The sequence below is a fragment of the Lolium perenne genome, chromosome 2, assembly GCF_019359855.2.
Source record: "Lolium perenne isolate Kyuss_39 chromosome 2, Kyuss_2.0, whole genome shotgun sequence".
Lineage (NCBI taxonomy): Eukaryota > Viridiplantae > Streptophyta > Magnoliopsida > Poales > Poaceae > Lolium > Lolium perenne.
The window spans coordinates 147,157,120-147,167,585 of NC_067245.2; the positions used below are offsets into that span (position 1 = coordinate 147,157,120).

General features: G+C 42.8%; 1 pseudogene; it reads left to right on the forward strand.

The window, feature by feature from the left end:
* Positions 1-307: 307 nt before the first annotated feature.
* On the forward strand, positions 308-2,796 carry LOC127321890 (protein FAR1-RELATED SEQUENCE 5-like; annotated as a pseudogene).
* Positions 2,797-10,466: the final 7,670 nt, after the last annotated feature.

A 10,466-nucleotide genomic window follows, 5' to 3' on the forward strand; every position in this document is an offset into this window, starting at 1 on the left:
TGTTACTAGTCTTAGTTATTCCCCACTATGAGCAGCCTAATATTTTGGAGGCAGAGAGCACTACTTTGCGGTGGCATGAGTGGTGGGTGTTGGAGGACCCGGCGGTCAAAGTGGTAGCAGTAATTGAGGACCGACCAAGAACACAAGAATCCAGAAGACACTAGGCTGCACAGGAAGGAAGGAAATCCTATAAGACCTGGGTCGTTCCCATCGCTGGACCAAATCGATCGTATGACACGTAGCAGAACGAATCTCAAAGCTTATGGCCACTTATTCCCCACTTCTACTTAATCAAATCCCTAATCCTGCGAGAACTGAACCGTCCCCAGGCCATTCATCTACCTTGCGATTCATCTTCCTGCCCCTTCTCTACTGTGACGACGCATCAAGATGGAAGAAGATGAGGACATCATGGCGGATAGCCATGGAACGAACATGGCGGCCGGGCAGCCGGAACGCTCTCTACACACATCTCCTCCATCCATGGTGAGTACAGTATACAAAGTCAATACGTACAACCTCCTTCTTCCCAAATCATCTCTTATTGAATTCATCACCTTGCAGCAATATAATTTTCAGTAATTGAAAATGAAGTAACATGTGGTTGCAGGCTGATAATCAGAATTCATCGTCCGAAAAAAAATATTCCAAGAGTTGGGATGTGCTTTCAATCTGAGGAAGAGGCATACAAGTTCTATAATTTTTATGCTGAGAGTAATGGATTCAGCATTAGGAGGTGTCACAGAAAGTATAGAGCAGATGGAACTTTATCTTCTAGATATTTTGTTTGTAGCAAGTCAGGTGTGAAGGCTACTCACCCAACACATGTAACCAAGAAAGAACAACCTAATTCCAGGACTGCTTGTATGGCTCGTGTTCAATTCAGCATCACTCAGGAGGGTATTTGGAATGTTTAAAAAGTCATACTCGATCACAATCATCAGCTAGTAAGTCCAGATAAGAGGCACATGCTTCGATCTCAGCGTCAACTCTTAGATGCTGACCGGCACATGATTAACAAATGAGGACATCGGGCATTAGACAATCAGAAATATTTGATTTCTGTGAGCAATGGTATGGTAAAGATGGTGTACCCTTCTTGCAAATGGATTGCAACAACTATTTGCGGAGTGAGCGCAGAAAGTATTTAGAATCCAATGATGCCCAAACACTGATGGAGTATTTAAAGAACAAGCAAGTTGAGGACCCTTCATTCTTTTATGGTGGGCAGCTAGATGAAGATGATGGTAAAATAATGAATATCTTTTGGGCTGATGGGCAAGCAATCATGGATTATTCTGTCTTTGGTGATGCAATTTCTTTTGACACCACATTTTCAACAAATAAGTTTAAAATCCCATTTGCTCCGCTTATTGGTGTCAATCATCACAAACAGACTATTCTCTTTGGAGCAGCATTACTATACAATGAAAGTGCAGATTCATTTGAGTGGATTTTTAGATAAGTGCACTGCTTGTATTCGTAGGAAAGAAAAGTATGAAGATTACAAATCATGCCATACCGACCCAGTACTTTGCCTATCTAACCTACCTTTGCTGAAGACTGCAGCTGAATCATACACCAGGACACTCTACTCTGAGTTTGAAGAGGAATTCAAAAAGCAATTTAGTTTGTCATGTGTGTTGCTGGGCACTGAGGGCACAATAAGCACTTACAAGGTGACATCCTTCCAGTACAAGAATGATGAAGCCATAGTGACTTTTAACCCAAGTACTTTGGACATTTCTTGTTCATGCAGACTGTATGGTTGTGTAGGTATGTAATACATGCTCTCTCACTTTTTTAATATGAGAATCTTTGGATTTACCTTATGAAATTGTTCTGAATGTTGTAGGTATATTATGCAAGCATATTCATAAGGTTTTCACCTGCTGCAATATTATTACCCTTCCAAGTCATTACATATTGAACAGATGGACAAAATATGCGAAGCAGGAAATATTCACATCCAAACTGAATAACAATGATAGCCTAGAATTCATGTTTGCACATACTTCTCGAAAGATGATGTCACTTGCACTGAAGTGTAAATCTTCAAAGGAGGTTCTTAGATACCTCAACGATGGTATTGATAAATTGGCTTTGGAAGCAGGAGAATTACTTAGCAAGGTAAACTTGGATGAAGTTGAGGACCCTGAAAGCTCCGCTGAAAGTACTGAAGAGATTTCCAAAACAATGGTACCATTTAAAACTCCTGAGAGAGTGAAGGCTCGGATGGAAAAAAAAAGATCAAAAGATGCTCTAGAAGGAGCAAAGAAAAGCCAGAAAAAAGGGAATTTTACTGTCATGTGTGAATAAGTGGCAAGGTTTTCACTTTTCTAATTTCTTGTACTATATACACACAATGTGCAGGAAAAGTTTCAAACCATCCAGCAAAAGAATCAGTACTTGCTCCACTTAGAGTCGATCAACAGAACACTTCCCCATTCCTTGAACCTGAAATGGCAAGCGGCCTCGATTTACAAGCTGAATGGGTTGATAATACAAATCCATACACAACCGTGCCTTTTGGAGAGTATCAGTCAGCGTTTGTTCCACCTATCCATGAAGAATTTACAAGATTGTTGTTCGGGGTTCATGGAGATGGACTACAACAGCTGCTCGTCAGTTAGATTTCGGCGAAGGTGTCAGTACATCTGGGTTTCAGCAATGATGTTAATGCTAGTTAGCTGGGCATGTCAGCTTTCTATTTACTTGTTGCTACCTGAATATTGCTACCAAAATATTGCTACCTGAATATTGCTACCAGAATATTGCTACCTGAATATTTGCGAATGTTGTGCACTTGTCTCATTCTCATACATACTTTATTCACACATAAACCTAAAATGCAGTTAGGAGTTGCTGAAACCAAATACCATAACTTTTTATTAACAGAGTGTACATCAATTTCATTCATAGAACACAAAGCATCACATTTTGTAGGGGAGGGGAGTAAAATTTAGAAGAAAATAACAAAGCACCGCTATCCTCAACTATTTGAGTTGGGTTCGCTGAAACACTATCTAACAGTAGCACCTAGCAAACAGAGCAAACACATGAAGTCCCGTCCTGGTGCCACCAGCGACGGCATCGTGAAGGAGGTGCACCGCAGGGCGAGAAGGAGGTTGGCTATGGCAGCTGGAGCATGGCGCCGCCGTCCATGGCGAAGGGTCCTGGTGGTTAGCTGGAGCGCCGGTAGTGCCACCAGCGGCAGCGTCGTGAAGGAGTTGCGCCGCAGGCCCATGGCAGCTGCAACGTTGGTGATGCCGCCGGGCGCGGAGGAGCTTGGCCATGGACGTTGAGGGAGACTAGCGAGCGCCGGCAGATCCACGACATAGGGAACATGGAAATCGCGGCGGCGTCGAGCGGATGCTGGAGAAGCGAAACTGAAATTGGGATTTAGGATTTAGGGATTTGATTAAGTAGAAGTGGGGAATAAGTGGCCAAAAACTTTGAGATTCGTTGTGCTACGTGTCATACGACCGATTTGGTCCAGCGATGGGAACGGTACGACCCAGGTCGTATAGGATTTCCTTCCCACAGGAAGGACCAAACCTGATCCGACAAAAATGAATAAGAGGTCAAAGGAGCCTAGAAATTTCGAGAAGTTATAGGGATCTCGAGTTCTTGCTGGACGATGGAAGAAATTACCATACACTATAGTGAGATCCCGATGGAAAACGAACAATCATAATCAGGTTTCTTTCCGCCGCGCTGTGAATGATCCGCAGCAGTGTTGTAGGCTCGTCAAATCGTCGATTTGTCATGTTGGAGATGGGGGCGGCATGGTTTAGATCTCAATGGGAGCATTGGGAGGCGAGGGTCCTGGAGGTCAAGGCGTGAAGCGATATCCGAGGAAGGATTTAGGGGGAGTTATGATAAGCCACGTCTTATCTTGAATGTGCGCGTGGAGTGTTTTATTTTTTTGGCACAAAGGCGTGGAAACGGGAGTGGTGGGGAGTTGATACACCGCAACGCATAATCTCTACCGTAGGAAAGGATGCGTTGGTATATGTGTGGTCATGTTTTAGTGGAGGTAAAGTTGGAAATGGGATTTAGTGGGGCAACAATGGATTGGGTATAAGATCAGGTGGAAAATATAGGTTTCCAAGGTATCAAGGGACATACAAGACGTGGAAGTTGCAGAGGGGGTTGCATAGATGAGATTCATGCCTTGAGTTTACCTATAACAGGTTTGAGGGCTTAGGAAACAACTGCCGAAATTTGAATATTTTAACACTGCTAAAACAGATTTTTGACTTGGCCTCAAAACCATCAAGGGTAAGTGGGTATATGAGTGATCTGGTCCAAGGCAATGGTATGGTTGAGAAGTGCTCGAGACAAGGTAGGTCTAGTACCAGGTGCATTGCCTTAGATGGCAAGGGGTAGCTTAATCCAGAGGCTCCAAAATGGAACCTGGTAACAGTTTTAGGACTTGGTCAAATTTTTGAAGTTGTGGCAAGGTTGATATGAAGGGTACAAGAGAAGGATATATTAAGGAGTAGATGATCTTCCCAACTTGAATAAAGGATGAGGTGAGCTAACTGCATAACCAGGAGGATCTCAAGGTATGCATTCATGGTTTCACAAATGGAAGGGTTTTAGTTAGTGAGTCACTAGATGGTTTTACCCCTAGAAGGGTTATGCCGTGAGGTAACTCAAGACAAATTTATCTGAACCAACAGATCAAGGCAATTCATCTACAAGCATACCAAAGCAATTTATATTAACAAGCACATCAAGGCAATTCATCTGCAAGCAGATCGAGGTAATTCATCTTAATTAGTCTTTAGAAAAAGTTTTTGTTCCCCCTGATTTTTGCACTCTGGACACTTAACAAGGTTGCAAAAGTTGGGGTGTTACAAACGAAGATTATAATATCGGATGTAAACTAGATAATGAATGACACCATACTATTCTCAAACTCCAATGACTTAAAGGCATCCACACCTTTCGAGATTTAATAGTAGACAAGAAGACTACTTTATCTTAATATCATATAATCATGAAGTTACCTTTTCTTCACGAATTTTACTAGTAACTCTTTTTCTTTTTGCACTTCTTCTTTCTTCCCTTCTTTTTATTTTTCATTTCTCTCTTTCTTTCTTTCCTTGTTTTATTTTTTCACATGAAGGAACCAATGATCATAAAATACTTTGTAAATAATTTTCCTATATCCTATCAAAGCTTTCTGGTGCAGAGGACCATAAAATCATTATCATGATGCAAGTACAATTATACTCATCCTAATTCATACATCTAATGCAATAATTATAATTCACTCACACTTTAGATAAGATAACGGATCAACATTCATTGGATAAAAATCCTTCATTTTCCGAGGGAAACTAAACTAATGCTAATGCAATCCTTATCGAACTTCGAACTAAATACATGCTGAAAAGTAAATATTTGAACTAAAGGGATAGATTACAAGGTGTTATAGATCTCCCTAAGCTTGGAATCAAGCCAGGTGGGATCAAATAATCCTTGCAATTATTTGATACCTTAATTTGTCCTTTTATTTCAAAGGGGCTTCCCCTTCAAGATTACGGATCTTGGTCTGCAACGCAACGGTGAAGGCTTCGGGGTAGATGATGCGGGCAGAACGCTCTTTAGCCAACTTCTCCAAAAGGGCAATGTAATTATTGCTCACTTCAAGCGTATTCTTCTACGTATCAAGAGAATGAAGACAAATATCAAGGTTAGCCTCCAGCCCTTTGATGATCTTTTCATCCATCTGGTCCAGGTAGCGTCGCAGAAGCCGAACATGCTCTGTGGATCTAGGGGCCTTCTCTTCGATTCTCTTGATGCGTCGGTCCAGAATATCCAAGGATTCTTGCTTGTCTTGGTCTTCCATCTTCAACTTGTTGATGAGGCACAGCCCCTCATCCTCGTCGATGTTCATTTCGATTTCATCATAGTCATCATCCTTACCTACAACCAAACCAAAAGCTCTACGACCTCCAATGATCTTCTTTCTCAGCTTGAAACCTTCTTCTCGGTCACTTTCGTCCCTCCATCGTTCCGCCTCCTTCTCCCTTGTAGCGTCCTTCTTCAAAGCAACGGGGGTGCCTTCCTTCCCATAGGTTGAGGACGGGATGCTCCAAGGATGAGACATGTTGGCGGCAGTAGGGATTGTGGTAAGCTTCGATGAGATCTGTTAGAATATGCGAAAAGACTCGTCCAGGGATTATGAGGAGGAAAAACTTGTCAAATTAAGGTTGTGGTCACACAGAAAAAAAATCCCAACAAATTGGAAAGATATAAACTTGAAAATAAAACTCTGGGCAGCATGGTGGTTCGTCGTACCGTCCGCCCGTACCCAACATCCTGCCAAAATTTGAAACAGACAAAGTCGGTTCGAGAATTCGGTACAGGCGAGTTTGCACCGTACTTTCTGCCCGTACGAATTTACCGACATAAGAAAGACGACGAAAATGGTTTTTTTCATCTTAAGATCAAAAACGAAGAGAAAGCTTCTGTAACTTTAGCGACCGGCCATACAGGCATACCGTACCGCCCAACCGTACGACATACAAGGTTAGAAAACATGTTTCGACGAAGTTTACTGTAAGTTTAGCGACCACTGGTACGGGCGGAGCCTGTCGTACCGCCCGCCCGTACCGAGGTCGTAAAAACTCCAATCGGCTGAGAAAACTGTAAGGACCTCGAAAATGCACATGAAAGAACGAAAAACTAGAAACTTCAAACCAATAAAATCAAAGAAAACTCTCTTGCAATAATCAGGAGTAAAAGGTACCGTACTTTCTTGACCATCATATCATTTCTCCCCTTCTTCCATAGATGGTGGGTAGCAAATGTTGTTTGCACCATCACAAAGAATAGGAGAAACTCCTTCACAAAGATGAAGTGTACCTAGTGGAACAAAGACTGTAGATATGCTGCATGGTAATGCTTCTTTGTCCACGAATTCCCGATCTTCGGGTCGTTCTTCACTTCATTGTATAATCTGCAAATCAAATTCTTGCAAAAGCAAAATCCACCGGATCATTCTAGGCTTAACGTCAGTCCTTTCAAGGATTTCTTTCAAGCCCATACGATCGGTGTAGACTCTAACTTTTGAGTCAGTGATATCGATCTAAACTTTTGTAACATCCCAAGTTTCAATAAAAGAAACAAGAGAGAAATTCAAGAATCCAAAAATCAGAGCCAACAAAAACTTTTTCTCATCATATAGGACTATGCATATTAGCTCACCTTATTAATTTTTTTGAGTGTGCTTTTGCCATGATGCTTGTTTATGTGTTACTCTCATTCCAAAACCCTAGCAATGATCACTTGATCACCCAAAGTCAAATAAAAATAAAATAGAAAAGGAATGCTAAAAATCAACTTCAACCCCCACACATGGCCTATGCCATTTTTACAAATCTTTGATCTAGGCCATTTTGATTTGCACCATTAGTTGTAAATGGATACTAAACACCTTTTAACACTTTTGGAATCAATCAAACTCAATTCAAAACAAAATTGAATCAAAATGGAGCTCACATATGATTATGGTCATATGTGTCAATTTTACCCTGATGACCACTTTGAGCCCCTGGATTTTCACTTTTCACTTCTACACTTTGTCAACCCTTTTCACCTCATCCAAGACAACATCAAGCACTTCAACTTTGCCCAAAACCACCACCCCAAATTCCTTACCAAATTCAAATGAGAATCAAGCAAAGTTGGAACAAACTCACATATGCAAGATCATATGCAAAATGTGATTTTGCATCTCAATTCTATTTTGATCACCACCACCACCAAAATGCTCCATTTAATATATGATTACACTCCACCAAAAAAATTCTCAAAATTCAAAAATTATTTTCTTGCGGGCATTACCACAAACACCTGGCAGGCAGGGTGAAAAATGAAGCCCATGCTGAATTTTTACATTGGACTTGGTCCAACCCTGACCCTCTCTGCACCCCTGGAACCTCACCACACCCATCAGCACCAGTGCCAACCCTTGCCACCCCTCCACTTGCTCACCATGGTCAAAACCATGCCATGCCGTGGCATGGCATGCCACCACCATGCCCCTCTCACCTCTGGCCACCTCTGGCCCGAACCCTCATGTCTACTGGCTTCCTCTCACCTCCCTGGACACGCTCATGCCATCCCTTGACCAAGACTGAGCTCGCACGCGTCAGCACACGAGCGCCCAAACACGCCCAGGCATGTCCATGCCGCGCCAGAGCGCGCATGGCGTCCGCGTCGGACGCGCCAGAGCGCCAGCTGCCCGGAGCCCCTGCGCCACCTCGACCTCTCCTCTCAACGCCAGTCGACGCAGGACAAGTCCCTGGATCGCCTGGACACGCCCACTAGCCCGCGGGAATGTCAGGCGTGACGACCACGACGACGCCTGTCCGCCATGGCCCGAACACTCCCGTCAAGCTCACCGTCGCCTCAGAGCCTCGTTTTCACTACCATCAAGCGCGTCAGCCTCGCCAGGACACCAGTAACACGATGCGCCCATCCCTTGCCTCTTCGCCGCCCTGGAACGACGACGATGACGACGACCCTAGCTGAGCGCCGCGGCCACCTCCCGCTCCTATAAAAGGAGGACCTCTCCCGATGATCTGAGCACGCCAACTCCTTCCCCTCCTCTCCACAGCACTCCTCGCCACCTCAATTTCACCAATTAGTCACCGGAGGCCTCCAATCGCAAGCTCGCCGCCGCCAGTACACGGAGCAAGCCGGAGCAGGAGGCCACCTCAGGCGACGCAACTGCTTCCAGGCGCTTCCTCATCCACTCCAACGTTGCTGCGCACATCGCCGACGACCGCCGGAGCTCCGACGAGCTCGCCGACCCCCTACCGCCATCGCCAGTGAGTCCCCTCTCGCCGGAGACGAAGGCCTCCCTCGACCGTGCGATCTCCTTCTAATCGCACGGCTCGCGTTGCGCGTACCGCTTCGGCGGTTAAGTCCCGCTGACGTGTGGGACCTACCGTCAGACGGCCTGCTCGCACTGGACGCGAAGTGGGCCGGCCCAATTCCTTTTTCTCTCTGCAGCACAGCTATTTTCCCGCGCGAGCCCACCTGTTCAAATTTAAATTTCCAGAATAGATGAAATATGCAGTCTGATGCCAAGTTTAAAATTCAATAGGGACAAATCTACTCGGCCAAAATTTACAAACTTGATATTGTTGGAAAGCTTAAGATTTTATCTACACAATGCCACTGGATAGAACCCTAGAGCTATTGTATAATTAAAGTGACAAAATAAACAAGGCAGGGACTTTTCTGCCTTATAAAAATTCTTAAAAATCAACCATAAATGATTTTTAGATAATTCTACCTCCAATAATTCACATTTCACTTATACTAATTGTTTCTAAAAAAATATGCCATGCCTACTTTGAATGATCATGGCTTAGTTGATTTAAATGACTTTAGGGCTATTTCTAGTCAAAGATATTGTCCAAAACTATTAAGAAATCTTGTGAGAGAGTTTCTCTCATTTAAATCTTGTCACCACCAATTCCAAATGAAGTAGAGACTCTGGTCATTTAGGTCTCATAGGAATTGTTGGTGATATTAAATCTTTGCTATGCTAAAACTAAATAGTATGAGGTGCTCACATCATTTAAATCATTTTCTCAAAATGATAAGTGTGAAGAGGTTGACTTGGGTCAACCTAGGTCACATATTATGCATAAGAGAAATTAAATCTTAATAAGATAATGAGAGGAAATTATTTCTCTAAATAATTCACAGTAACATTTAAGATTAGTATGAGAGGAAATTATTTTTCTTAAATAATAAGAAAAACACATCCACCAACTTAATAGTAATATGTGATGCTAGTTTAAGTGTGTGAACTATGTTTGTGCCTAGTTTAGTAAATTAGTTTGGTGTGATGATTGTGTACTCCGTATTCGTATTTTAGACGCTAGTACCGAGGAGTACCAGGAGGAGGAGGAGGTCTACTTCCAAGGAGAAGAAGACCACTTTGACCAATTCCCCAACCAAGGCAAGATAATACTCTTGCAAAGTGCAAAGCTCACCATGAGCAAGGCATTACCCCATTTACTTTATGCTTGTGATCCTATTTCCCAGTTTTACTTTACAAGCTTTATTTACCTTTGTTTTATCAAAGTACTTTTTGATTTAAGATTTACCTGGTTAGTATTGAGTTAGTACAAGAGTATCAAACTTAGCCTAGAAGCAAAGCAAGTACTTAGCACCCCACATACATAGTTGCTAGTGCTAAATTAAAAATGACTACTCTAGATGGGAACATGTGTTTATGAAATGATGATGGTGAAAACCTTGGAATGATGAGTCATTTCCATTGAAAGATTTTGAAGGTGAATATGACATGAATTTGACTTGGTGATTTTGGCTAAAAACTGATGATTGAGTTGGATGCGATACCATTCCAATTTTTGAGTACCCCCACAATACCTGATTATGGGTAGGGCTTAGCTGGAAATTTATGT